Below are 25,833 nucleotides of genomic sequence, written 5' to 3'. Positions count from 1 at the left end.
CTGTAAGCAATTCTTCTCGCTTGCTTTAGTTTTTCAAAACTTGCCATTCAATTCATAAACATCAAGACTTCATGGGAAGGGTTTGGCTGCAGCGCGTACTGATGCACAGAAGGAAGCTATCCTAGCCAGTCTACTTAAAGAAGCAATGAGGCTCTGCAGGTCCATGCACGTCTCCTACCTTTATTCTGTCATCAGACACACCAGGGGGATTGCCACAAGGACCTCGTGGCGCAATGGTAGCGCGTCTGACTCCAGATCAGAAGGTTTCGTGTTCAAATCACGTCGGGGGCATATTTGCTTTTCCCACTCTGAAATATAAAATTGCTCTTCAGTAATTCGTTATTTCAACCTGACTGCATCTTTGTGCTCTGGGCCTAGTTGTTCTGGCGTTTCGAATGTAAACTTTGCAGCAGGGAAGTATCATATTGACAGACACCCATGAAGGACATGGTGAACCTTTAAAGCAGGCCAATCTCTATGTTTTACTGGATGCAGCAGAAGTAGTTCCTCTTTACCATCTCTTCAAGTGGGCCTGACTGATGTGCTGTTTTGTGCACGCTACGTGGGCTTTGTAAAGCATACCTCTGCCATTTGCATGGCCTCCTAGCGCTGTCAATATTTTCGTGTAATCGCTGAATGCTGCACTGTCCTGGGAACTCTAGGTGTGACTAAAGGATATATGCTGGGGCCCCGAAAGGGGGTCGGCAGTCTAGTGGCAATGCCCATCACTTTGCAGTTTGGGTTTGTGAGTTCAGGTACCGGTCTGGTGTCGGAAACCTGTAAGCGCCCTCCCAATCAACTGTCGGTCCTGGATTGTGAGGATTTCCCCTTATACTGGTCTCAATAGACACATTTCCATTTTACTTTTTCACTCTCGCATTGCCTATTTCTCTCTCTCTCATAGATACATTATAGACAAGAGAGACATTGTCAGCGAGAGGGTTGCACAGCACCTTCCCCCATTTCCCTAAGTGCATTGCAAGGGGCTTTGGGAGGCGTGCACATTTGTCTGAAACACAAAGATCCACTGGCAATAAAAAGCGTAGGTCCATAGTTTGCATTTCTGAGAATTTGAGGTGACACTCAGAGTTGTCTCGGGCGTGACTGTACCTTTCATAGGAGATGTGCTAATCCCCAAACCCTCTTCCTTTGTCCCAGTAATCTGTCTTAGTGCCTCTAGCAAGTTGTTTTCTGAAACAAAGCTTACCTGAACATCCTGTAAAATTGGTAACTTTTCAGTAGCAGTACAGTGCAGTATATAGCATTCCTGTTGCGCACAGCATCTAGATCCAAAAATTGCTTACTCTACCCCAGAAATTAGAATTCACCCAGTCAAACAGAGGGATCTATAAAGAGCATGGCAAGTAGTTAACATAAGCTACTTCCCCCAAGTTCTCTTGGTGAACTCTGCTGCCCTCTTTTAACAGAAGAATGCAACTGCAGGTCTTGCTTCTCAGCAAGGTACCTACATATAGAATCCTTGGTGCACTCTTGCTAAATCTGCTGGAATGTGTCTTCTATTGTGCCCAAAGTGGTTGTGTATTTGGGGACTCAGGGAAGCAAGGGAGCAGTCTAATGCACTGCAGTGCTAAGAGAGGCATGCCTTTTTCAGAAAAAAGTTCAGGTTTTCTGCCAATCAGAAAAAAATAGCAATGCAATCAGGCCAAAGGCAGAACACACATGCCAGTGAGTCTCTGTGGCGCAATTGGTTAGCGCGTTCGGCTGTTAACCGTAAAGACGCTGCTGTTTTGGGCACAAAGACACAGAGTGTTCCACTCAGTAAACCTGAGTCATTTCTCCCGTGTTCTCTGGGTTTAGCCTACTGTCCCCTTTTAACACAAGTGCGCAACTGTGGCTTTCTCCTCATAGCAAGTTATGCCTACACAGAGGGCATTTGGTGCACTGTTGATGGGCTCTGTCCTCTACTAAATCCCCTGTGTTTGTGGATTACGGGAGGTAGGGAAGTGCTTGATACCCTGATTTGCTGTGGGAAATAGAGCTATTTTAGAAATATTTTCAGGTTGCCTGGGGAGCATAAGCAAACAGCACACCAATCAGGCCCCAGTGTAAGCACTGCATGACTCTCTGTGGCGCAATCGGTTAGCGCGTTCGGCAGTTAACCGAAAGGTTGGTGGTTCAAGCCCACCCAGGGACGATGCATTTTGGCTCAAAAATTCAGCATGACCAACTATGAACTTCTGTTTACCTCTCGCAGGTCTCGTCTGCTGACGTCCAAAAAATCCAATAAACTGCAAGCAATTCTTCTCGCTTGCTTTAGTTTTTCAAAACTTGCCATTCAATTCATAAACATCAAGACTTCATGGGAAGGGTTTGGCTGCAGCGTGTACTGATGCACAGAAGGAAGCTTTCCTAGCCAGTCTACTTAAAGAAGCAATGAGGCTCTGCAGGTGCATGTACGTCTCCTACATTTATTCTGTCATCAGACACACCAGGTGGATTGCCACAAGGACCTCGTGGCGCAATGGTAGCGCGTCTGACTCCAGATCAGAAGGTTGCGTGTTCAAATCACGTCGGGGTCATACTTCCTTTTCCCACTCTGAAATACAAAATTGCTCTTCAGTATCTCGTTATTTCAACCTGACTGCATCTTTGTTCTCTGGGCCTAGTTGTTCTGGCGTTTCGAATGTAAGCTTTGCAGCAGGGAAGTATCATATTGACAGACACCCATGAAGGACATGGTCAACCTTTAAAGCAGGCCAATCTCTATGTTTTACTGGATGCAGCAGAAGTATTTCCTCTTTACCATCTCTTCAAGTGGGCCTGACTGATGTGCTGTTTTGTGCACGCTACGTGGGCTTTGTAAAGCATACCTCTGCCATTTGCATGGCCTCCTAGCGCTGTCAATATTTTCGTGTAATCGCTGAATGCTGCACTGTCCTGGGAACTCTAGGTGTGACTAAAGGATATATGCTGGGGCCCCGAAAGGGGGTCGGCAGTCTAGTGGCAATGCCCATCACTTTGCAGTTTGGGTTTGTGAGTTCAGGTACCGGTCTGGTGTCGGAAACCTGTAAGCGCCCTCCCAATCAACTGTCGTCCTGGATTGTGAGGATTTCCCCTTATACTGGTCTCAGTAGACACATTTCCATTTTACTTTTTCACTCTCGCATTGCCTATTTCTCTCTCTCTCATAGATACATTATAGACAAGAGAGACATTGTCAGCGAGAGGGTTGCACAGCACCTTCCCCCATTTCCCTAAGTGCATTGCATGGGGCTCTGGGAGGCGTGCACATTTGTCTGAAACACAAAAATCCACTGGCAATAAAAGGCGTAGGACCCCAGTTCGCATTTCTTAGAATTTGAGGAGGCACTCAGAGTTGTCTCGGGCGTGACTGTACCTTTCATAGGAGATGTGCTAATCCCCAAACCCTCTTCCTTTGTCCCAGTAATCTGTCCTAGGGCCTCTAGCAAGTTGTTTTCTGAAACAAAGCTTACCTGAACATCCTGTAAAATTGGTAACTTTTCAGTAGCAGTACAGTGCAGTATATAGCATTCCTGTTGCGCACAGCATCTAGATCCAAAAATTGCTTACTCTACCCCAGAAATTAGAATTCACCCAGTCAAACAGAGGGATCTATAAAGATCATGGCAAGTAGTTAACATAAGCTACTTCCCCCAAGTTCTCTTGGTGCACTCTGCTGCCCTCTTTTAACAGAAGAATGCAACTGCAGGTCTTGCTTCTCAGCAAGGTACCTACATATAGAAACCTTGGTGCACTCTTGCTAAATCTGCTGGAATGTGTCTTCTATTGTGCCCAAGGTGGTTGTGTATTTGGGGACTCAGGGAAGCAAGGGAGCAGTCTAATGCACTGCAGTGCTAAGAGAGGCATGCCTTTTTCAGAAAAAAGTTCAGGTTTTCTGCCAATCAGAAAAAAATAGCAATGCAATCAGGCCAAAGGCAGAACACACATGCCAGTGAGTCTCTGTGGCACAATTGGTTAGCGCGTTCGGCTGTTAACCGAAAAGACGCTGCTGTTTTTGGCACAAAGACACAGAGTGTTCCACTCAGTAAACCTGAGTCATTTCTCCCGTGTTCTCTGGGTTCAGCCTACTGTCCCCTTTTAACACAAGTGCGCAACTGTGGCTTTCTCCTCATAGCAAGTTATGCCTACACAGAGGACATTTGGTGCACTGTTGATGGGCTCTGTCCTCTACTAAATCCCCTGTGTTTGTGGATTAGGGGAGGTAGGGAAGTGCTTGATACCCTGATTTGCTGTGGGAAATAGAGCTATTTTAGAAATATTTTCAGGTTGCCTGGGAAGCATAAGCAAACAGCACACCAATCAGGCCCCAGTGTAAGCACTGCATGAGTCTCTGTGGCGCAATCGGTTAGCGTGTTCGGCTGTTAACCGAAAGGTTGGTGGTTCAAGCCAACCCAGGGACGATGCATTTTGGCTCAAAAATTCAGCATGACCAACTATGAACTTCTGTTTACCTCTCGCAGGTCTCGTCTGCTGACGTCCAAAAAATCCAATAAACTGCAAGCAATTCTTCTCGCTTGCTTTAGTTTTTCAAAACTTGCCATTCAATTCATAAACATCAAGACTTCATGGGAAGGGTTTGGCTGCAGCGTGTACTGATGCACAGAAGGAAGCTATCCTAGCCAGTCTACTTAAAGAAGCAATGAGGCTCTGCAGGTGCATGTACGTCTCCTACCTTTATTCTGTCATCAGACACACCAGGTGGATTGCCACAAGGACCTCGTGGTGCAATGGTAGCGCGTCTGACTCCAGATCAGAAGGTTTCGTGTTCAAATCACGTCGGGGGCATACTTCCTTTTCCCACTCTGAAATACAAAATTGCTCTTCAGTATCTCGTTATTTCAACCTGGCTGCATCTTTGTGCTCTGGGCCTAGTTGTTCTGGCGTTTCGAATGTAAGCTTTGCAGCAGGGAAGTATCATATTGACAGACACCCATGAAGGACATGGTCAACCTTTAAAGCAGGCCAATCTCTATGTTTTACTGAATGCAGCAGAAGTATTTCCTCTTTACCATCTCTTCAAGTGGGCCTGACTGATGTGCTGTTTTGTGCACGCTACGTGGGCTTTGTAAAGCATACCTCTGCCATTTGCATGGCCTCCTAGCGCTATCAATATGTTCGTGTAATCGCTGAATGCTGCACTGTCCTGGGAACTCTAGGTGTGACTAAAGGATATATGTTGGGGCCCCGAAAGGGTTCGGCAGTCTAGTGGCAATGGATCACTTTGCAGTTTGGGTTTGTGAGTTCAGGTACCGGTCTGGTGTCGGAAACCTGTAAGCGCCCTCCCAATCAACTGTCGGTCCAGGATTGTGAGGATTTCCCCTTATACTGGTCTCAGTAGACACATTTCCATTTTACTTTTTCACTCTCGCATTGCCTATTTCTCTCTCTCTCATAGATACATTATAGACAAGAGAGACATTGTCAGCGAGAGGGTTGCACAGCACCTTCCCCCATTTCCCTAAGTGCATTGCATGGGGCTCTGGGAGGCGTGCACATTTGTCTGAAACACAAAGATCCACTGGCATTAAAAGGCGTAGGACCCCAGTTCGCATTTCTTAGAATTTGAGGAGGCACTCAGAGTTGTCTCGGGCATGACTGTACCTTTCATAGGAGATGTGCTAATCCCCAAACCCTCTTCCTTGTCCCAGTAATCTGTCCTAGGGCCTCTAGCAAGTTGTTTTCTGAAACAAAGCTTACCTGAACAATCTGTAAAATTGGTAACTTTTCAGTAGCAGTACAGTGCAGTATATAGCATTCCTGTTGCGCACAGCATCTAGATCCAAAAATTGCTTACTCTACCCCAGAAATTAGAATTCACCCAGTCAAACAGAGGGATCTATAAAGATCATGGCAAGTAGTTAACATAAGCTACTTCCCCCAAGTTCTCTTGGTGCACTCTGCTGCCCTCTTTTAACAGAAGAATGCAACTGCAGGTCTTGCTTCTCAGCAAGGTACCTACATATAGAAACCTTGGTGCACTCTTGCTAAATCTGCTGGAATGTGTCTTCTATTGTGCCCAAGGTGGTTGTGTATTTGGGGACTCAGGGAAGCAAGGGAGCAGTCTAATGCACTGCAGTGCTAAGAGAGGCATGCCTTTTTCAGAAAAAAGTTCAGGTTTTCTGCCAATCAGAAAAAAATAGCAATGCAATCAGGCCAAAGGCAGAACACACATGCCAGTGAGTCTCTGTGGCACAATTGGTTAGCGCGTTCGGCTGTTAACCGAAAAGACGCTGCTGTTTTTGGCACAAAGACACAGAGTGTTCCACTCAGTAAACCTGAGTCATTTCTCCCGTGTTCTCTGGGTTCAGCCTACTGTCCCCTTTTAACACAAGTGCGCAACTGTGGCTTCCTCCTCATAGCAAGTTATGCCTACACAGAGGGCATTTGGTGCACTGTTGATGGGCTCTGTCCTCCACTAAATCCCCTGTGTTTGTGGATTAGGGGAGGTAGGGAAGTGCTTGATACCCTGATTTGCTGTGGGAAATAGAGCTATTTTAGAAATATTTTCAGGTTGCCTGGGAAGCATAAGGAAACAGCACACCAATCAGGCCCCAGTGTAAGCACTGCATGAGTCTCTGTGGGGCAATCGGTTAGCGCGTTCGGCTGTTAACCGAAAGGTTGGTGGTTCAAGCCCACCCAGGGACGATGCATTTTGGCTCAAAAATTCAGCATGACCAACTATGAACTTCTGTTTACCTCTCGCAGGTCTCGTCTGCTGACGTCCAAAAAATCCAATAAACTGTAAGCAATTCTTCTCGCTTGCTTTAGTTTTTCAAAACTTGCCATTCAATTCATAAACATCAAGACTTCATGGGAAGGGTTTGGCTGCAGCGCGTACTGATGCACAGAAGGAAGCTATCCTAGCCAGTCTACTTAAAGAAGCAATGAGGCTCTGCAGGTCCATGCACGTCTCCTACCTTTATTCTGTCATCAGACACACCAGGTGGATTGCCACAAGGACCTCGTGGCGCAATGGTAGCGCGTCTGACTCCAGATCAGAAGGTTTCGTGTTCAAATCACGTCGGGGGCATATTTGCTTTTCCCACTCTGAAATATAAAATTGCTCTTCAGTAATTCGTTATTTCAACCTGACTGCATCTTTGTTCTCTGGGCCTAGTTGTTCTGGCGTTTCGAATGTAAGCTTTGCAGCAGGGAAGTATCATATTGACAGACACCCATGAAGGACATGGTCAACCTTTAAAGCAGGCCAATCTCTATGTTTTACTGGATGCAGCAGAAGTATTTCCTCTTTACCATCTCTTCAAGTGGGCCTGACTGATGTGCTGTTTTGTGCACGCTACGTGGGCTTTGTAAAGCATACCTCTGCCATTTGCATGGCCTCCTAGCGCTGTCAATATTTTCGTGTAATCGCTGAATGCTGCACTGTCCTGGGAACTCTAGGTGTGACTAAAGGATATATGCTGGGGCCCCGAAAGGGGGTCGGCAGTCTAGTGGCAATGCCCATCACTTTGCAGTTTGGGTTTGTGAGTTCAGGTACCGGTCTGGTGTCGGAAACCTGTAAGCGCCCTCCCAATCAACTGTCGTCCTGGATTGTGAGGATTTCCCCTTATACTGGTCTCAGTAGACACATTTCCATTTTACTTTTTCACTCTCGCATTGCCTATTTCTCTCTCTCTCATAGATACATTATAGACAAGAGAGACATTGTCAGCGAGAGGGTTGCACAGCACCTTCCCCCATTTCCCTAAGTGCATTGCATGGGGCTCTGGGAGGCGTGCACATTTGTCTGAAACACAAAAATCCACTGGCAATAAAAGGCGTAGGACCCCAGTTCGCATTTCTTAGAATTTGAGGAGGCACTCAGAGTTGTCTCGGGCGTGACTGTACCTTTCATAGGAGATGTGCTAATCCCCAAACCCTCTTCCTTTGTCCCAGTAATCTGTCCTAGGGCCTCTAGCAAGTTGTTTTCTGAAACAAAGCTTACCTGAACATCCTGTAAAATTGGTAACTTTTCAGTAGCAGTACAGTGCAGTATATAGCATTCCTGTTGCGCACAGCATCTAGATCCAAAAATTGCTTACTCTACCCCAGAAATTAGAATTCACCCAGTCAAACAGAGGGATCTATAAAGATCATGGCAAGTAGTTAACATAAGCTACTTCCCCCAAGTTCTCTTGGTGCACTCTGCTGCCCTCTTTTAACAGAAGAATGCAACTGCAGGTCTTGCTTCTCAGCAAGGTACCTACATATAGAAACCTTGGTGCACTCTTGCTAAATCTGCTGGAATGTGTCTTCTATTGTGCCCAAGGTGGTTGTGTATTTGGGGACTCAGGGAAGCAAGGGAGCAGTCTAATGCACTGCAGTGCTAAGAGAGGCATGCCTTTTTCAGAAAAAAGTTCAGGTTTTCTGCCAATCAGAAAAAAATAGCAATGCAATCAGGCCAAAGGCAGAACACACATGCCAGTGAGTCTCTGTGGCACAATTGGTTAGCGCGTTCGGCTGTTAACCGAAAAGACGCTGCTGTTTTTGGCACAAAGACACAGAGTGTTCCACTCAGTAAACCTGAGTCATTTCTCCCGTGTTCTCTGGGTTCAGCCTACTGTCCCCTTTTAACACAAGTGCGCAACTGTGGCTTTCTCCTCATAGCAAGTTATGCCTACACAGAGGACATTTGGTGCACTGTTGATGGGCTCTGTCCTCTACTAAATCCCCTGTGTTTGTGGATTAGGGGAGGTAGGGAAGTGCTTGATACCCTGATTTGCTGTGGGAAATAGAGCTATTTTAGAAATATTTTCAGGTTGCCTGGGAAGCATAAGCAAACAGCACACCAATCAGGCCCCAGTGTAAGCACTGCATGAGTCTCTGTGGCGCAATCGGTTAGCGTGTTCGGCTGTTAACCGAAAGGTTGGTGGTTCAAGCCAACCCAGGGACGATGCATTTTGGCTCAAAAATTCAGCATGACCAACTATGAACTTCTGTTTACCTCTCGCAGGTCTCGTCTGCTGACGTCCAAAAAATCCAATAAACTGCAAGCAATTCTTCTCGCTTGCTTTAGTTTTTCAAAACTTGCCATTCAATTCATAAACATCAAGACTTCATGGGAAGGGTTTGGCTGCAGCGTGTACTGATGCACAGAAGGAAGCTATCCTAGCCAGTCTACTTAAAGAAGCAATGAGGCTCTGCAGGTCCATGCACGTCTCCTACCTTTATTCTGTCATCAGACACACCAGGTGGACTGCCACAAGGACCTCGTGGCGCAATGGTAGCGCGTCTGACTCCAGATCAGAAGGTTGTGTGTTCAAATCACGTCGGGGTCATACTTCCTTTTCCCACTCTGAAATACAAAATTGCTCTTCAGTATCTCGTTATTTCAACCTGACTGCATCTTTATGCTCTGGGCCTAGTTGTTCTGGCGTTTCGAATGTAAGCTTTGCAGCAGGGAAGTATCATATTGACAGACACCCATGAAGGACATGGTCAACCTTTAAAGCAGGCCAATCTCTATGTTTTACTGGATGCAGCAGAAGTATTTCCTCTTTACCATCTCTTCAAGTGGGCCTGACTGATGTGCTGTTTTGTGCACGCTACGTGGGCTTTGTAAAGCATACCTCTGCCATTTGCATGGCCTCCTAGCGCTGTCAATATTTTCGTGTAATCGCTGAATGCTGCACTGTCCTGGGAACTCTAGGTGTGACCAAACGATATATGCTGGGGCCCCGAAAGGGGGTCGGCAGTCTAGTGGCAATGCCCATCACTTTGCAGTTTGGGTTTGTGAGTTCAGGTACCGGTCTGGTGTCGGAAACCTGTAAGCGCCCTCCCAATCAACTGTCGGTCCTGGATTGTGAGGATTTCCCCTTATACTGGTCTCAGTAGACACATTTCCATTTTACTTTTTCACTCTCGCATTGCCTATTTCTCTCTCTCTCATAGTTACATTATAGACAAGAGAGACATTGTCAGCGAGAGGGCTGCACAGCACCTTCCCCCATTTCCCTAAGTGCATTGCATGGGGCTCTGGGAGGCGTGCACATTTGTCTGAAACACAAAGATCCACTGGCAATAAAAAGCGTAGGTCCCTAGTTTGCATTTCTTAGAATTTGAGGTGACACTATGAGTTGTCTCGGGCGTGACTGTACCTTTCATAGGAGATGTGCTAATCCCCAAACCCTCTTCCTTTGTCCCAGTAATCTGTCTTAGTGCCTCTAGCAAGTTGTTTTCTGAAACAAAGCTTACCTGAACATCCTGTAAAATTGGTAACTATTCAGTAGCAGTACAGTGCAGTATATAGCATTCCTGTTGCGCACAGCATCTAGATCCAAAAATTGCTTACTCTACCCCAGAAATTAGAATTCACCCAGTCAAACAGAGGGATCTATAAAGAGCATGGCAAGTAGTTAACATAAGCTACTTCCCCCAAGTTCTCTTGGTGAACTCTGCTGCCCTCTTTTAACAGAAGAATGCAACTGCAGGTCTTGCTTCTCAGCAAGGTACCTACATATAGAATCCTTGGTGCACTCTTGCTAAATCTGCTGGAATGTGTCTTCTATTGTGCCCAAGGTGGTTGTGTATTTGGGGACTCAGGGAAGCAAGGGAGCAGTCTAATGCACTGCAGTGCTAAGAGAGGCATGCCTTTTTCAGAAAAAAGTTCAGGTTTTCTGCCAATCAGAAAAAAATAGCAATGCAATCAGGCCAAAGGCAGAACACACATGCCAGTGAGTCTCTGTGGCGCAATTGGTTAGCGCGTTCGGCTGTTAACCGAAAAGACGCTGCTGTTTTGGGCACAAAGACACAGAGTGTTCCACTCAGTAAACCTGAGTCATTTCTCCCGTGTTCTCTGGGTTTAGCCTACTGTCCCCTTTTAACACAAGTGCGCAACTGTGGCTTTCTCCTCATAGCAAGTTATGCCTACACAGAGGGCATTTGGTGCACTGTTGATGGGCTCTGTCCTCTACTAAATCCCCTGTGTTTGTGGATTACGGGAGGTAGGGAAGTGCTTGATACCCTGATTTGCTGTGGGAAATAGAGCTATTTTAGAAATATTTTCAGGTTGCCTGGGGAGCATAAGCAAACAGCACACCAATCAGGCCCCAGTGTAAGCACTGCATGAGTCTCTGTGGCGCAATCGGCTGTTAACCGAAAGGTTGGTGGTTCAAGCCCACCCAGGGACGATGCATTTTGGCTCAAAAATTCAGCATGACCAACTATGAACTTCTGTTTACCTCTCGCAGGTCTCGTCTGCTGACGTCCAAAAAATCCAATAAACTGCAAGCAATTCTTCTCGCTTGCTTTAGTTTTTCAAAACTTGCCATTCAATTCATAAACATCAAGACTTCATGGGAAGGGTTTGGCTGCAGCGTGTACTGATGCACAGAAGGAAGCTATCCTAGCCAGTCTACTTAAAGAAGCAATGAGGCTCTGCAGGTGCATGTACGTCTCCTACCTTTATTCTGTCATCAGACACACCAGGTGGACTGCCACAAGGACCTCGTGGCGCAATGGTAGCGCGTCTGACTCCAGATCAGAAGGTTGCGTGTTCAAATCACGTCGGGGTCATACTTCCTTTTCCCACTCTGAAATACAAAATTGCTCTTCAGTATCTCGTTATTTCAACCTGACTGCATCTTTGTGCTCTGGGCCTAGTTGTTCTGGCGTTTCGAATGTAAGCTTTGCAGCAGGGAAGTATCATATTGACAGACACCCATGAAGGACATGGTCAACCTTTAAAGCAGGCCAATCTCTATGTTTTACTGGATGCAGCAGAAGTATTTCCTCTTTACCATCTCTTCAAGTGGGCCTGACTGATGTGCTGTTTTGTGCACGCTACGTGGGCTTTGTAAAGCATACCTCTGCCATTTGCATGGCCTCCTAGCGCTGTCAATATTTTCGTGTAATCGCTGAATGCTGCACTGTCCTGGGAACTCTAGGTGTGACTAAAGGATATATTTTGGGGCCCCGAAAGAGGGTCGGCAGTCTAGTGGCAATGCCCATCACTTTGCAGTTTGGGTTTGTGAGTTCAGGTACCGGGCTGGTGTCGGAAACCTGTAAGCGCCCTCCCAATCAACTGTCGGTCCTGGATTGTGAGGATTTCCCCTTATACTGGTCTCAGTAGACACATTTCCATTTTACTTTTTCGCTCTCGCATTGCCTATTTCTCTCTCTCTCATAGTTACATTATAGACAAGAGAGACATTGTCAGCGAGAGGGCTTCACAGCACCTTCCCCCTTTCCCTAAGTGCATTGCAAGGGGCTCTGGGAGGCGTGCACATTTGTCTGAACACAAAGATCCGCTGGCAATAAAAAGCGTAGGTCCCTAGTTTGCATTTCTTAGAATTTGAGGTGACACTCAAGAGTTGTCTCGGGCGTGACTGTACCTTTCATAGGAGATGTGCTAATCCCCAAACCCTCTTCCTTTGTCCCAGTAATCTGTTTTAGTGCCTCTAGCAAGTTGTTTTCTGAAACAAAGCTTACCTGAACATCCTGTAAAATTGGTAACTTTTCAGTAGCAGTACAGTGCAGTATATAGCATTCCTGTTGCGCACAGCATCTAGATCCAAAAATTGCTTACTCTAAACCCAGAAATTAGAATTCACCCAGTCAAACAGAGGGATCTATAAAGAGCATGGCAAGTAGTTAACATAAGCTACTTCCCCCAAGTTCTCTTGGTGAACTCTGCTGCCCTCTTTTAACAGAAGAATGCAACTGCAGGTCTTGCTTCTCAGCAAGGTACCTACATATAGAATCCTTGGTGCACTCTTGCTAAATCTGCTGGAATGTGTCTTCTATTGTGCCCAAGGTGGTTGTGTATTTGGGGACTCAGGGAAGCAAGGGAGCAGTCTAATGCACTGCAGTGCTAAGAGAGGCATGCCTTTTTCAGAAAAAAGTTCAGGTTTTCTGCCAATCAGAAAAAAATAGCAATGCAATCAGGCCAAAGGCAGAACACACATGCCAGTGAGTCTCTGTGGCGCAATTGGTTAGCGCGTTCGGCTGTTAACCGAAAAGACGCTGCTGTTTTGGGCACAAAGACACAGAGTGTTCCACTCAGTAAACCTGAGTCATTTCTCCCGTGTTCTCTGGGTTCAGCCTACTGTCCCCTTTTAACACAAGTGCGCAACTGTGGCTTTCTCCTCATAGCAAGTTATGCCTACACAGAGGACATTTGGTGCACTGTTGATGGGCTCTGTCCTCTACTAAATCCCCTGTGTTTGTGGATTAGGGGAGGTAGGGAAGTGCTTGATACCCTGATTTGCTGTGGGAAATAGAGCTATTTTAGAAATATTTTCAGGTTGCCTGGGAAGCATAAGCAAACAGCACACCAATCAGGCCCCTGTGTAAGAACTGCATGAGTCTCTGTGGCGCAATCGGTTAGCGCGTTCGGCTGTTAATCGAAAGGTTGGTGGTTCAAGCCCACCCAGGGACGATGCATTTTGGCTCAAAAATTCAGCATGACCAACTATGAACTTCTGTTTACCTCTCGCAGGTCTCGTCTGCTGACGTCCAAAAAATCCAATAAACTGCAAGCAATTCTTCTCGCTTGCTTTAGTTTTTCAAAACTTGCCATTCAATTCATAAACATCAAGACTTCATGGGAAGGGTTTGGCTGCAGCGTGTACTGATGCACAGAAGGAAGCTATCCTAGCCAGTCTACTTAAAGAAGCAATGAGGCTCTGCAGGTCCATGTACGTCTCCTACCTTTACTCTGTCATCAGACACACCGGGTGGACTGCCACAAGGACCTCGTGGCGCAATGGTAGCGCGTCTGACTCCAGATCAGAAGGTTGCGTGTTCAAATCACGTCGGGGTCATACTTCCTTTTCCCACTCTGAAATACAAAATTGCTATTCAGTATCTCGTTATTTCAACCTGACTGCATCTTTGTGCTCTGGGCCTAGTTGTTCTGGCGTTTCGAATGTAAGCTTTGCAGCAGGGAAGTATCATATTGACAGACACCCATGAAGGACATGGTCAACCTTTAAAGCAGGCCAATCTCTATGTTTTACTGGATGCAGCAGAAGTATTTCCTCTTTACCATCTCTTCAAGTGGGCCTGACTGATGTGCTGTTTTGTGCACGCTACGTGGGCTTTGTAAAGCATACCTCTGCCATTTGCATGGCCTCCTAGCGCTGTCAATATTTTCGTGTAATCGCTGAATGCTGCACTGTCCTGGGAAATCTAGGTGTGACTAAAGGATATATGCTGGGGCCCCGAAAGGGGGTCGGCAGTCTAGTGGCAATGCCCATCACTTTGCAGTTTGGGTTTGTGAGTTCAGGTACCGGTCTGGTGTCGGAAACCTGTAAGCGCCCTCCCAATCAACTGTCGGTCCTGGATTGTGAGGATTTCCCCTTATACTGGTCTCAGTAGACACATTTCCATTTTACTTTTTCACTCTCGCATTGCCTATTTCTCTCTCTCTCATAGATACATTATAGACAAGAGAGACATTGTCAGCGAGAGGGTTGCACAGCACCTTCCCCCATTTCGCTAAGTGCGATGCATGGGGCTCTGGGAGGCGTGCACATTTGTCTGAAACACAAAAATCCACTGGCAATAAAAGGCGTAGGACCCCAGTTCGCATTTCTTAGAATTTGAGGAGGCACTCAGAGTTGTCTCGGGCGTGACTGTACCTTTCATAGGAGATGTGCTAATCCCCAAACCCTCTTCCTTTGTCCCAGTAATCTGTCCTATGGCCTCTAGCAAGTTGTTTTCTGAAACAAAGCTTACCTGAACATCCTGTAAAATTGGTAACTTTTCAGTAGCAGTACAGTGCAGTATATAGCATTCCTGTTGCGCACAGCATCTAGATCCAAAAATTGCTTACTCTACCCCAGAAATTAGAATTCACCCAGTCAAACAGAGGGATCTATAAAGATCATGGCAAGTAGTTAACATAAGCTACTTCCCCCAAGTTCTCTTGGTGCACTCTGCTGCCCTCTTTTAACAGAAGAATGCAACTGCAGGTCTTGCTTCTCAGCAAGGTACCTACATATAGAAACCCTGGTGCACTCTTGCTAAATCTGCTGGAATGTGTCTTCTATTGTGCCCAAGGTGGTTGTGTATTTGGGGACTCAGGGAAGCAAGGGAGCAGTCTAATGCACTGCAGTGCTAAGAGAGGCATGCCTTTTTCAGAAAAAAGTTCAGGTTTTCTGCCAATCAGAAAAAAATAGCAATGCAATCAGGCCAAAGGCAGAACACACATGCCAGTTAGTCTCTGTGGCACAATTGGTTAGCGCGTTCGGCTGTTAACCGAAAAGACGCTGCTGTTTTTGGCACAAAGACACAGAGTGTTCCACTCAGTAAACCTGAGTCATTTCTCCCGTGTTCTCTGGGTTCAGCCTATTGTCCCCTTTTAACACAAGTGCGCAACTGTGGCTTTCTCCTCATAGCAAGTTATGCCTACACAGAGGACATTTGGTGCACTGTTGATGGGCTCTGTCCTCTACTAAATCCCCTGTGTTTGTGGATTAGGGGAGGTAGGGAAGTGCTTGATACCCTGATTTGCTGTGGGAAAAAGAGCTATTTTAGAAATATTTTCAGGTTGCCTGGGAAGCATAAGCAAACAGCACACCAATCAGGCCCCTGTGTAAGAACTGCATGAGTCTCTGTGGCGCAATCGGTTAGCACGTTCGGCTGTTAACCGAAAGGTTGGTGGTTCAAGCCCACCCAGGGACGATGCATTTTGGCTCAAAAATTCAGCATGACCAACTATGAACTTCTGTTTACCTCTCGCAGGTCTCGTCTGCTGACGTCCAAAAAATCCAATAAACTGCAAGCAATTCTTCTCGCTTGCTTTAGTTTTTCAAAACTTGCCATTCAATTCATAAACATCAAGACTTCATGGGAAGGGTTTGGCTGCAGCGTGTACTGATGCACAGAAAGAAGCTATCCTAGCCAGTCTACTTAAAGAAGCAATGAGGCTCTGCAGGTGCATGTACGTCTCCTACCTTTATTCTGTCATCAGACACACCAGGTGGATTGCCACAAGGACCTCGTGGCGCAATGGTAGCGCGTCTGACTCAAGATCAGAAGGTTTCGTGTTCAAATCACGTCGGGGGCATATTTGCTTTTCCCACTCTGAAATATAAAATTGCTCTTCAGTATCTCGTTATTTCAACCTGACTGCATCTTTGTGCTCTGGGCCTAGTTGTTCTGGCGTTTCGAATGTAAACTTTGCAGCAGGGAAGTATCATATTGACAGACACCCATGAAGGACATGGTCAACCTTTAAAGCAGGCCAATCTCTATGTTTTACTGGATGCAGCAGAAGTATTTCCTCTTTACCATCTCTTCAAGTGGGCCTGACTGATGTGCTGTTTTGTGCACGCTACGTGGGCTTTGTAAAGCATACCTCTGCCATTTGCATGGCCTCCTAGCGCTTTCAATATTTTCGTGTAATCGCTGAATGCTGCACTGTCCTGGGAACTCTATGTGTGACTAAAGGATATATGCTGGGGCCCCGAAAGGGGGTCGGCAGTCTAGTGGCAATGGGCATCACTTTGCAGTTTGGGTTTGTGAGTTCAGGTACCGGTCTGGTGTCGGAAACCTGTAAGCGCCCTCCCAATCAACTGTCGGTCCTGGATTGTGAGGATTTCCCCTTATACTGGTCTCAGTAGACACATTTCCATTTTACTTTTTCACTCTCGCATTGCCTATTTCTCTCTCTCTCATAGTTACATTATAGACAAGAGAGACATTGTCAGCGAGAGGGCTTCACAGCACCTTCCCCCCTTTCCCTAAGTGCATTGCAAGGGGCTCTGGGAGGCGTGCACATTTGTCTGAACACAAAGATCCACTGGCAATAAAAAGCGTAGGTCCCTAGTTTGCATTTCTTAGAATTTGAGGTGACACTCAGAGTTGTCTCGGGCGTGACTGTACCTTTCATAGGAGATGTGCTAATCCCCAAACCCTCTTCCTTTGTCCCAGTAATCTGTCTTAGTGCCTCTAGCAAGTTGTTTTCTGAAACAAAGCTTACCTGAACATCCTGTAAAATTGGTAACTTTTCAGTAGCAGTACAGTGCAGTATATAGCATTCCTGTTGCGCACAGCATCTAGATCCAAAAATTGCTTACTCTACCCCAGAAATTAGAATTCACCCAGTCAAACAGAGGGATCTATAAAGAGCATGGCAAGTAGTTAACATAAGCTACTTCCCCCAAGTTCTCTTGGTGAACTCTGCTGCCCTCTTTTAACAGAAGAATGCAACTGCAGGTCTTGCTTCTCAGCAAGGTACCTACATATAGAATCCTTGGTGCACTCTTGCTAAATCTGCTGGAATGTGTCTTCTATTGTGCCCAAGGTGGTTGTGTATTTGGGGACTCAGGGAAGCAAGGGAGCAGTCTAATGCACTGCAGTGCTAAGAGAGGCATGCCTTTTTCAGAAAAAAGTTCAGGTTTTCTGCCAATCAGAAAAAAATAGCAATGCAATCAGGCCAAAGGCAGAACACACATGCCAGTGAGTCTCTGTGGCGCAATTGGTTAGCGCGTTCGGCTGTTAACCGAAAAGACGCTGCTGTTTTGGGCACAAAGACACAGAGTGTTCCACTCAGTAAACCTGAGTCATTTCTCCCGTGTTCTCTGGGTTCAGCCTACTGTCCCCTTTTAACACAAGTGCGCAACTGTGGCTTTCTCCTCATAGCAAGTTATGCCTACACAGAGGACATTTGGTGCACTGTTGATGGGCTCTGTCCTCTACTAAATCCCCTGTGTTTGTGGATTAGGGGAGGTAGGGAAGTGCTTGATACCCTGATTTGCTGTGGGAAATAGAGCTATTTTAGAAATATTTTCAGGTTGCCTGGGAAGCATAAGCAAACAGCACACCAATCAGGCCCCTGTGTAAGAACTGCATGAGTCTCTGTGGCGCAATCGGTTAGCGCGTTCGGCTGTTAATCGAAAGGTTGGTGGTTCAAGCCCACCCAGGGACGATGCATTTTGGCTCAAAAATTCAGCATGACCAACTATGAACTTCTGTTTACCTCTCGCAGGTCTCGTCTGCTGACGTCCAAAAAATCCAATAAACTGCAAGCAATTCTTCTCGCTTGCTTTAGTTTTTCAAAACTTGCCATTCAATTCATAAACATCAAGACTTCATGGGAAGGGTTTGGCTGCAGCGTGTACTGATGCACAGAAGGAAGCTATCCTAGCCAGTCTACTTAAAGAAGCAATGAGGCTCTGCAGGTCCATGTACGTCTCCTACTTTTACTCTGTCATCAGACACACCGGGTGGACTGCCACAAGGACCTCGTGGCGCAATGGTAGCGCGTCTGACTCCAGATCAGAAGGTTGCGTGTTCAAATCACGTCGGGGTCATACTTCCTTTTCCCACTCTGAAATACAAAATTGCTATTCAGTATCTCGTTATTTCAACCTGACTGCATCTTTGTGCTCTGGGCCTAGTTGTTCTGGCGTTTCGAATGTAAGCTTTGCAGCAGGGAAGTATCATATTGACAGACACCCATGAAGGACATGGTCAACCTTTAAAGCAGGCCAATCTCTATGTTTTACTGGATGCAGCAGAAGTATTTCCTCTTTACCATCTCTTCAAGTGGGCCTGACTGATGTGCTGTTTTGTGCACGCTACGTGGGCTTTGTAAAGCATACCTCTGCCATTTGCATGGCCTCCTAGCGCTGTCAATATTTTCGTGTAATCGCTGAATGCTGCACTGTCCTGGGAAATCTAGGTGTGACTAAAGGATATATGCTGGGGCCCCGAAAGGGGGTCGGCAGTCTAGTGGCAATGCCCATCACTTTGCAGTTTGGGTTTGTGAGTTCAGGTACCGGTCTGGTGTCGGAAACCTGTAAGCGCCCTCCCAATCAACTGTCGGTCCTGGATTGTGAGGATTTCCCCTTATACTGGTCTCAGTAGACACATTTCCATTTTACTTTTTCACTCTCGCATTGCCTATTTCTCTCTCTCTCATAGATACATTATAGACAAGAGAGACATTGTCAGCGAGAGGGTTGCACAGCACCTTCCCCCATTTCGCTAAGTGCGATGCATGGGGCTCTGGGAGGCGTGCACATTTGTCTGAAACACAAAAATCCACTGGCAATAAAAGGCGTAGGACCCCAGTTCGCATTTCTTAGAATTTGAGGAGGCACTCAGAGTTGTCTCGGGCGTGACTGTACCTTTCATAGGAGATGTGCTAATCCCCAAACCCTCTTCCTTTGTCCCAGTAATCTGTCCTATGGCCTCTAGCAAGTTGTTTTCTGAAACAAAGCTTACCTGAACATCCTGTAAAATTGGTAACTTTTCAGTAGCAGTACAGTGCAGTATATAGCATTCCTGTTGCGCACAGCATCTAGATCCAAAAATTGCTTACTCTACCCCAGAAATTAGAATTCACCCAGTCAAACAGAGGGATCTATAAAGATCATGGCAAGTAGTTAACATAAGCTACTTCCCCCAAGTTCTCTTGGTGCACTCTGCTGCCCTCTTTTAACAGAAGAATGCAACTGCAGGTCTTGCTTCTCAGCAAGGTACCTACATATAGAAACCCTGGTGCACTCTTGCTAAATCTGCTGGAATGTGTCTTCTATTGTGCCCAAGGTGGTTGTGTATTTGGGGACTCAGGGAAGCAAGGGAGCAGTCTAATGCACTGCAGTGCTAAGAGAGGCATGCCTTTTTCAGAAAAAAGTTCAGGTTTTCTGCCAATCAGAAAAAAATAGCAATGCAATCAGGCCAAAGGCAGAACACACATGCCAGTGAGTCTCTGTGGCACAATTGGTTAGCGCGTTCGGCTGTTAACCGAAAAGACGCTGCTGTTTTTGGCACAAAGACACAGAGTGTTCCACTCAGTAAACCTGAGTCATTTCTCCCGTGTTCTCTGGGTTCAGCCTATTGTCCCCTTTTAACACAAGTGCGCAACTGTGGCTTTCTCCTCATAGCAAGTTATGCCTACACAGAGGACATTTGGTGCACTGTTGATGGGCTCTGTCCTCTACTAAATCCCCTGTGTTTGTGGATTACGGGAGGTAGGGAAGTGCTTGATACCCTAATTTGCTGTGGGAAATAGAGCTATTTTAGAAATATTTTCAGGTTGCCTGGGGAGCATAAGCAAACAGCACACCAATCAGGCCCCAGTGTAAGCACTGCATGACTCTCTGTGGCGCAATCGGTTAGCGCGTTCGGCAGTTAACCGAAAGGTTGGTGGTTCAAGCCCACCCAGGGACGATGCATTTTGGCTCAAAAATTCAGCATGACCAACTATGAACTTCTGTTTACCTCTCGCAGGTCTCGTCTGCTGACGTCCAAAAAATCCAATAAACTGCAAGCAATTCTTCTCGCTTGCTTTAGTTTTTCAAAACTTGCCATTCAATTCATAAACATCAAGACTTCATGGGAAGGGTTTGGCTGCAGCGTGTACTGATGCACAGAAGGAAGCTTTCCTAGCCAGTCTACTTAAAGAAGCAATGAGGCTCTGCAGGTGCATGTACGTCTCCTACATTTATTCTGTCATCAGACACACCAGGTGGATTGCCACAAGGACCTCGTGGCGCAATGGTAGCGCGTCTGACTCCAGATCAGAAGGTTGCGTGTTCAAATCATGTCGGGGTCATACTTCCTTTTCCCACTCTGAAATACAAAATTGCTCTTCAGTATCTCGTTATTTCAACCTGACTGCATCTTTGTGCTCTGGGCCTAGTTGTTCTGGCGTTTCGAATGTAAGCTTTGCAGCAGGGAAGTATCATATTGACAGACACCCATGAAGGACATGGTCAACCTTTAAAGCAGGCCAATCTCTATGTTTTACTGGATGCAGCAGAAGTATTTCCTCTTTACCATCTCTTCAAGTGGGCCTGACTGATGTGCTGTTTTGTGCACGCTACGTGGGCTTTGTAAAGCATACCTCTGCCATTTGCATGGCCTCCTAGCGCTGTCAATATTTTCGTGTAATCGCTGAATACTGCACTGTCCTGGGAACTCTAGGTGTGACTAAAGGATATATGCTGGGGCCCCGAAAGGGGGTCGGCAGTCTAGTGGCAATGCCCATCACTTTGCAGTTTGGGTTTGTGAGTTCAGGTACCGGTCTGGTGTCGGAAACCTGTAAGCGCCCTCCCAATCAACTGTCGTCCTGGATTGTGAGGATTTCCCCTTATACTGGTCTCAGTAGACACATTTCCATTTTACTTTTTCACTCTCGCATTGCCTATTTCTCTCTCTCTCATAGATACATTATAGACAAGAGAGACATTGTCAGCGAGAGGGTTGCACAGCACCTTCCCCCATTTCCCTAAGTGCATTGCATGGGGCTCTGGGAGGCGTGCACATTTGTCTGAAACACAAAAATCCACTGGCAATAAAAGGCGTATGACCCCAGTTCGCATTTCTTAGAATTTGAGGCGGCACTCAGAGTTGTCTCGGGCGTGACTGTACCTTTCATAGGAGATGTGCTAATCCCCAAACCCTCTTCCTTTGTCCCAGTAATCTGTCCTAGGGCCTCTAGCAAGTTGTTTTCTGAAACAAAGCTTACCTGAACATCCTGTAAAATTGGTAACTTTTCAGTAGCAGTACAGTGCAGTATATAGCATTCCTGTTGCGCACAGCATCTAGATCCAAAAATTGCTTACTCTACCCCAGAAATTAGAATTCACCCAGTCAAACAGAGGGATCTATAAAGATCATGGCAAGTAGTTAACATAAGCTACTTCCCCCAAGTTCTCTTGGTGCACTCTGCTGCCCTCTTTTAACAGAAGAATGCAACTGCAGGTCTTGCTTCTCAGCAAGGTACCTACATATAGAAACCTTGGTGCACTCTTGCTAAATCTGCTGGAATGTGTCTTCTATTGTGCCCAAGGTGGTTGTGTATTTGGGGACTCAGGGAAGCAAGGGAGCAGTCTAATGCACTGCAGTGCTAAGAGAGGCATGCCTTTTTCAGAAAAAAGTTCAGGTTTTCTGCCAATCAGAAAAAAATAGCAATGCAATCAGGCCAAAGGCAGAACACACATGCCAGTGAGTCTCTGTGGCACAATTGGTTAGCGCGTTCGGCTGTTAACCGAAAAGACGCTGCTGTTTTTGGCACAAAGACACAGAGTGTTCCACTCAGTAAACCTGAGTCATTTCTCCCGTGTTCTCTGGGTTCAGCCTACTGTCCCCTTTTAACACAAGTGCGCAACTGTGGCTTTCTCCTCATAGCAAGTTATGCCTACACAGAGGACATTTGGTGCACTGTTGATGGGCTCTGTCCTCTACTAAATCTCCTGTGTTTGTGGATTAGGGGAGGTAGGGAAGTGCTTGATACCCTGATTTGCTGTGGGAAATAGAGCTATTTTAGAAATATTTTCAGGTTGCCTGGGAAGCATAAGCAAACAGCACACCAATCAGGCCCCAGTGTAAGCACTGCATGAGTCTCTGTGGCGCAATCGGTTAGCGTGTTCGGCTGTTAACCGAAAGGTTGGTGGTTCAAGCCAACCCAGGGACGATGCATTTTGGCTCAAAAATTCAGCATGACCAACTATGAACTTCTGTTTACCTCTCGCAGGTCTCGTCTGCTGACGTCCAAAAAATCCAATAAACTGCAAGCAATTCTTCTCGCTTGCTTTAGTTTTTCAAAACTTGCCATTCAATTCATAAACATCAAGACTTCATGGGAAGGGTTTGGCTGCAGCGTGTACTGATGCACAGAAGGAAGCTATCCTAGCCAGTCTACTTAAAGAAGCAATGAGGCTCTGCAGGTCCATGCACGTCTCCTACCTTTATTCTGTCATCAGACACACCAGGTGGACTGCCACAAGGACCTCGTGGCGCAATGGTAGCGCGTCTGACTCCAGATCAGAAGGTTGTGTGTTCAAATCACGTCGGGGTCATACTTCCTTTTCCCACTCTGAAATACAAAATTGCTCTTCAGTATCTCGTTATTTCAACCTGACTGCATCTTTATGCTCTGGGCCTAGTTGTTCTGGCGTTTCGAATGTAAGCTTTGCAGCAGGGAAGTATCATATTGACAGACACCCATGAAGGACATGGTCAACCTTTAAAGCAGGCCAATCTCTATGTTTTACTGGATGCAGCAGAAGTATTTCCTCTTTACCATCTCTTCAAGTGGGCCTGACTGATGTGCTGTTTTGTGCACGCTACGTGGGCTTTGTAAAGCATACCTCTGCCATTTGCATGGCCTCCTAGCGCTGTCAATATTTTCGTGTAATCGCTGAATGCTGCACTGTCCTGGGAACTCTAGGTGTGACCAAACGATATATGCTGGGGCCCCGAAAGGGGGTCGGCAGTCTAGTGGCAATGCCCATCACTTTGCAGTTTGGGTTTGTGAGTTCAGGTACCGGTCTGGTGTCGGAAACCTGTAAGCGCCCTCCCAATCAACTGTCGGTCCTGGATTGTGAGGATTTCCCCTTATACTGGTCTCAGTAGACACATTTCCATTTTACTTTTTCACTCTCGCATTGCCTATTTCTCTCTCTCTCATAGTTACATTATAGACAAGAGAGACATTGTCAGCGAGAGGGCTGCACAGCACCTTCCCCCATTTCCCTAAGTGCATTGCATGGGGCTCTGGGAGGCGTGCACATTTGTCTGAAACACAAAGATCCACTGGCAATAAAAAGCGTAGGTCCCTAGTTTGCATTTCTTAGAATTTGAGGTGACACTATGAGTTGTCTCGGGCGTGACTGTACCTTTCATAGGAGATGTGCTAATCCCCAAACCCTCTTCCTTTGTCCCAGTAATCTGTTTTAGTGCCTCTAGCAAGTTGTTTTCTGAAACAAAGCTTACCTGAACATCCTGTAAAATTGGTAACTATTCAGTAGCAGTACAGTGCAGTATATAGCATTCCTGTTGCGCACAGCATCTAGATCCAAAAATTGCTTACTCTACCCCAGAAATTAGAATTCACCCAGTCAAACAGAGGGATCTATAAAGAGCATGGCAAGTAGTTAACATAAGCTACTTCCCCCAAGTTCTCTTGGTGAACTCTGCTGCCCTCTTTTAACAGAAGAATGCAACTGCAGGTCTTGCTTCTCAGCAAGGTACCTACATATAGAATCCTTGGTGCACTCTTGCTAAATCTGCTGGAATGTGTCTTCTATTGTGCCCAAGGTGGTTGTGTATTTGGGGACTCAGGGAAGCAAGGGAGCAGTCTAATGCACTGCAGTGCTAAGAGAGGCATGCCTTTTTCAGAAAAAAGTTCAGGTTTTCTGCCAATCAGAAAAAAATAGCAATGCAATCAGGCCAAAGGCAGAACACACATGCCAGTGAGTCTCTGTGGCGCAATTGGTTAGCGCGTTCGGCTGTTAACCGAAAAGACGCTGCTGTTTTGGGCACAAAGACACAGAGTGTTCCACTCAGTAAACCTGAGTCATTTCTCCCGTGTTCTCTGGGTTTAGCCTACTGTCCCCTTTTAACACAAGTGCGCAACTGTGGCTTTCTCCTCATAGCAAGTTATGCCTACACAGAGGGCATTTGGTGCACTGTTGATGGGCTCTGTCCTCTACTAAATCCCCTGTGTTTGTGGATTACGGGAGGTAGGGAAGTGCTTGATACCCTGATTTGCTGTGGGAAATAGAGCTATTTTAGAAATATTTTCAGGTTGCCTGGGGAGCATAAGCAAACAGCACACCAATCAGGCCCCAGTGTAAGCACTGCATGAGTCTCTGTGGCGCAATCGGTTAGCGCGTTCGGCTGTTAACCGAAAGGTTGGTGGTTCAAGCCCACCCAGGGACGATGCATTTTGGCTCAAAAATTCAGCATGACCAACTATGAACTTCTGTTTACCTCTCGCAGGTCTCGTCTGCTGACGTCCAAAAAATCCAATAAACTGCAAGCAATTCTTCTCGCTTGCTTTAGTTTTTCAAAACTTGCCATTCAATTCATAAACATCAAGACTTCATGGGAAGGGTTTGGCTGCAGCGTGTACTGATGCACAGAAGGAAGCTATCCTAGCCAGTCTACTTAAAGAAGCAATGAGGCTCTGCAGGTGCATGTACGTCTCCTACCTTTATTCTGTCATCAGACACACCAGGTGGACTGCCACAAGGACCTCGTGGCGCAATGGTAGCGCGTCTGACTCCAGATCAGAAGGTTGCGTGTTCAAATCACGTCGGGGTCATACTTCCTTTTCCCACTCTGAAATACAAAATTGCTCTTCAGTATCTCGTTATTTCAACCTGACTGCATCTTTGTGCTCTGGGCCTAGTTGTTCTGGCGTTTCGAATGTAAGCTTTGCAGCAGGGAAGTATCATATTGACAGACACCCATGAAGGACATGGTCAACCTTTAAAGCAGGCCAATCTCTATGTTTTACTGGATGCAGCAGAAGTATTTCCTCTTTACCATCTCTTCAAGTGGGCCTGACTGATGTGCTGTTTTGTGCACGCTACGTGGGCTTTGTAAAGCATACCTCTGCCATTTGCATGGCCTCCTAGCGCTGTCAATATTTTCGTGTAATCGCTGAATGCTGCACTGTCCTGGGAACTCTAGGTGTGACTAAAGGATATATTTTGGGGCCCCGAAAGGGGGTCGGCAGTCTAGTGGCAATGCCCATCACTTTGCAGTTTGGGTTTGTGAGTTCAGGTACCGGGCTGGTGTCGGAAACCTGTAAGCGCCCTCCCAATCAACTGTCGGTCCTGGATTGTGAGGATTTCCCCTTATACTGGTCTCAGTAGACACATTTCCATTTTACTTTTTCGCTCTCGCATTGCCTATTTCTCTCTCTCTCATAGTTACATTATAGACAAGAGAGACATTGTCAGCGAGAGGGCTTCACAGCACCTTCCCCCTTTCCCTAAGTGCATTGCAAGGGGCTCTGGGAGGCGTGCACATTTGTCTGAACACAAAGATCCGCTGGCAATAAAAAGCGTAGGTCCCTAGTTTGCATTTCTTAGAATTTGAGGTGACACTCAAGAGTTGTCTCGGGCGTGACTGTACCTTTCA

At 46.4% G+C, this 25,833-nt stretch overlaps 14 non-coding genes across 14 annotated transcripts; all 14 read left to right on the top strand.

The window, feature by feature from the left end:
* The first annotated feature begins 219 nt into the window (after nucleotides 1-219).
* On the top strand, nucleotides 220-291 carry TRNAW-CCA (transfer RNA tryptophan (anticodon CCA)). The gene has a single exon. It is a non-coding gene; the product is annotated as a tRNA-Trp (tRNA).
* Nucleotides 292-2,468: 2,177 nt separating this feature from the next.
* On the top strand, nucleotides 2,469-2,540 carry TRNAW-CCA (transfer RNA tryptophan (anticodon CCA)). The gene has a single exon. It is a non-coding gene; the product is annotated as a tRNA-Trp (tRNA).
* Nucleotides 2,541-6,961: 4,421 nt separating this feature from the next.
* Nucleotides 6,962-7,033, top strand: TRNAW-CCA (transfer RNA tryptophan (anticodon CCA)). The gene has a single exon. It is a non-coding gene; the product is annotated as a tRNA-Trp (tRNA).
* A 2,176-nt stretch (nucleotides 7,034-9,209) lies between these two features.
* TRNAW-CCA (transfer RNA tryptophan (anticodon CCA)) lies at nucleotides 9,210-9,281 on the top strand. The gene has a single exon. It is a non-coding gene; the product is annotated as a tRNA-Trp (tRNA).
* Nucleotides 9,282-11,445: 2,164 nt separating this feature from the next.
* TRNAW-CCA (transfer RNA tryptophan (anticodon CCA)) lies at nucleotides 11,446-11,517 on the top strand. Its single transcript has one exon. It is a non-coding gene; the product is annotated as a tRNA-Trp (tRNA).
* Nucleotides 11,518-13,307: 1,790 nt separating this feature from the next.
* TRNAN-GUU (transfer RNA asparagine (anticodon GUU)) lies at nucleotides 13,308-13,381 on the top strand. Its single transcript has one exon. It is a non-coding gene; the product is annotated as a tRNA-Asn (tRNA).
* Nucleotides 13,382-13,694: 313 nt separating this feature from the next.
* Nucleotides 13,695-13,766, top strand: TRNAW-CCA (transfer RNA tryptophan (anticodon CCA)). The gene has a single exon. It is a non-coding gene; the product is annotated as a tRNA-Trp (tRNA).
* A 1,790-nt stretch (nucleotides 13,767-15,556) lies between these two features.
* TRNAN-GUU (transfer RNA asparagine (anticodon GUU)) lies at nucleotides 15,557-15,630 on the top strand. Its single transcript has one exon. It is a non-coding gene; the product is annotated as a tRNA-Asn (tRNA).
* A 2,174-nt stretch (nucleotides 15,631-17,804) lies between these two features.
* On the top strand, nucleotides 17,805-17,878 carry TRNAN-GUU (transfer RNA asparagine (anticodon GUU)). The gene has a single exon. It is a non-coding gene; the product is annotated as a tRNA-Asn (tRNA).
* A 313-nt stretch (nucleotides 17,879-18,191) lies between these two features.
* On the top strand, nucleotides 18,192-18,263 carry TRNAW-CCA (transfer RNA tryptophan (anticodon CCA)). The gene has a single exon. It is a non-coding gene; the product is annotated as a tRNA-Trp (tRNA).
* Nucleotides 18,264-20,440: 2,177 nt separating this feature from the next.
* On the top strand, nucleotides 20,441-20,512 carry TRNAW-CCA (transfer RNA tryptophan (anticodon CCA)). The gene has a single exon. It is a non-coding gene; the product is annotated as a tRNA-Trp (tRNA).
* A 2,176-nt stretch (nucleotides 20,513-22,688) lies between these two features.
* TRNAW-CCA (transfer RNA tryptophan (anticodon CCA)) lies at nucleotides 22,689-22,760 on the top strand. The gene has a single exon. It is a non-coding gene; the product is annotated as a tRNA-Trp (tRNA).
* A 1,790-nt stretch (nucleotides 22,761-24,550) lies between these two features.
* Nucleotides 24,551-24,624, top strand: TRNAN-GUU (transfer RNA asparagine (anticodon GUU)). Its single transcript has one exon. It is a non-coding gene; the product is annotated as a tRNA-Asn (tRNA).
* A 313-nt stretch (nucleotides 24,625-24,937) lies between these two features.
* Nucleotides 24,938-25,009, top strand: TRNAW-CCA (transfer RNA tryptophan (anticodon CCA)). Its single transcript has one exon. It is a non-coding gene; the product is annotated as a tRNA-Trp (tRNA).
* Nucleotides 25,010-25,833: the final 824 nt, after the last annotated feature.

This window comes from Ambystoma mexicanum, chromosome 11 (assembly GCF_040938575.1).
Source record: "Ambystoma mexicanum isolate Mex_15411 chromosome 11, UKY_AmexF1_1, whole genome shotgun sequence".
Lineage (NCBI taxonomy): Eukaryota > Metazoa > Chordata > Amphibia > Caudata > Ambystomatidae > Ambystoma > Ambystoma mexicanum.
This window is presented reverse-complemented; position numbering and strand designations above follow the sequence as displayed.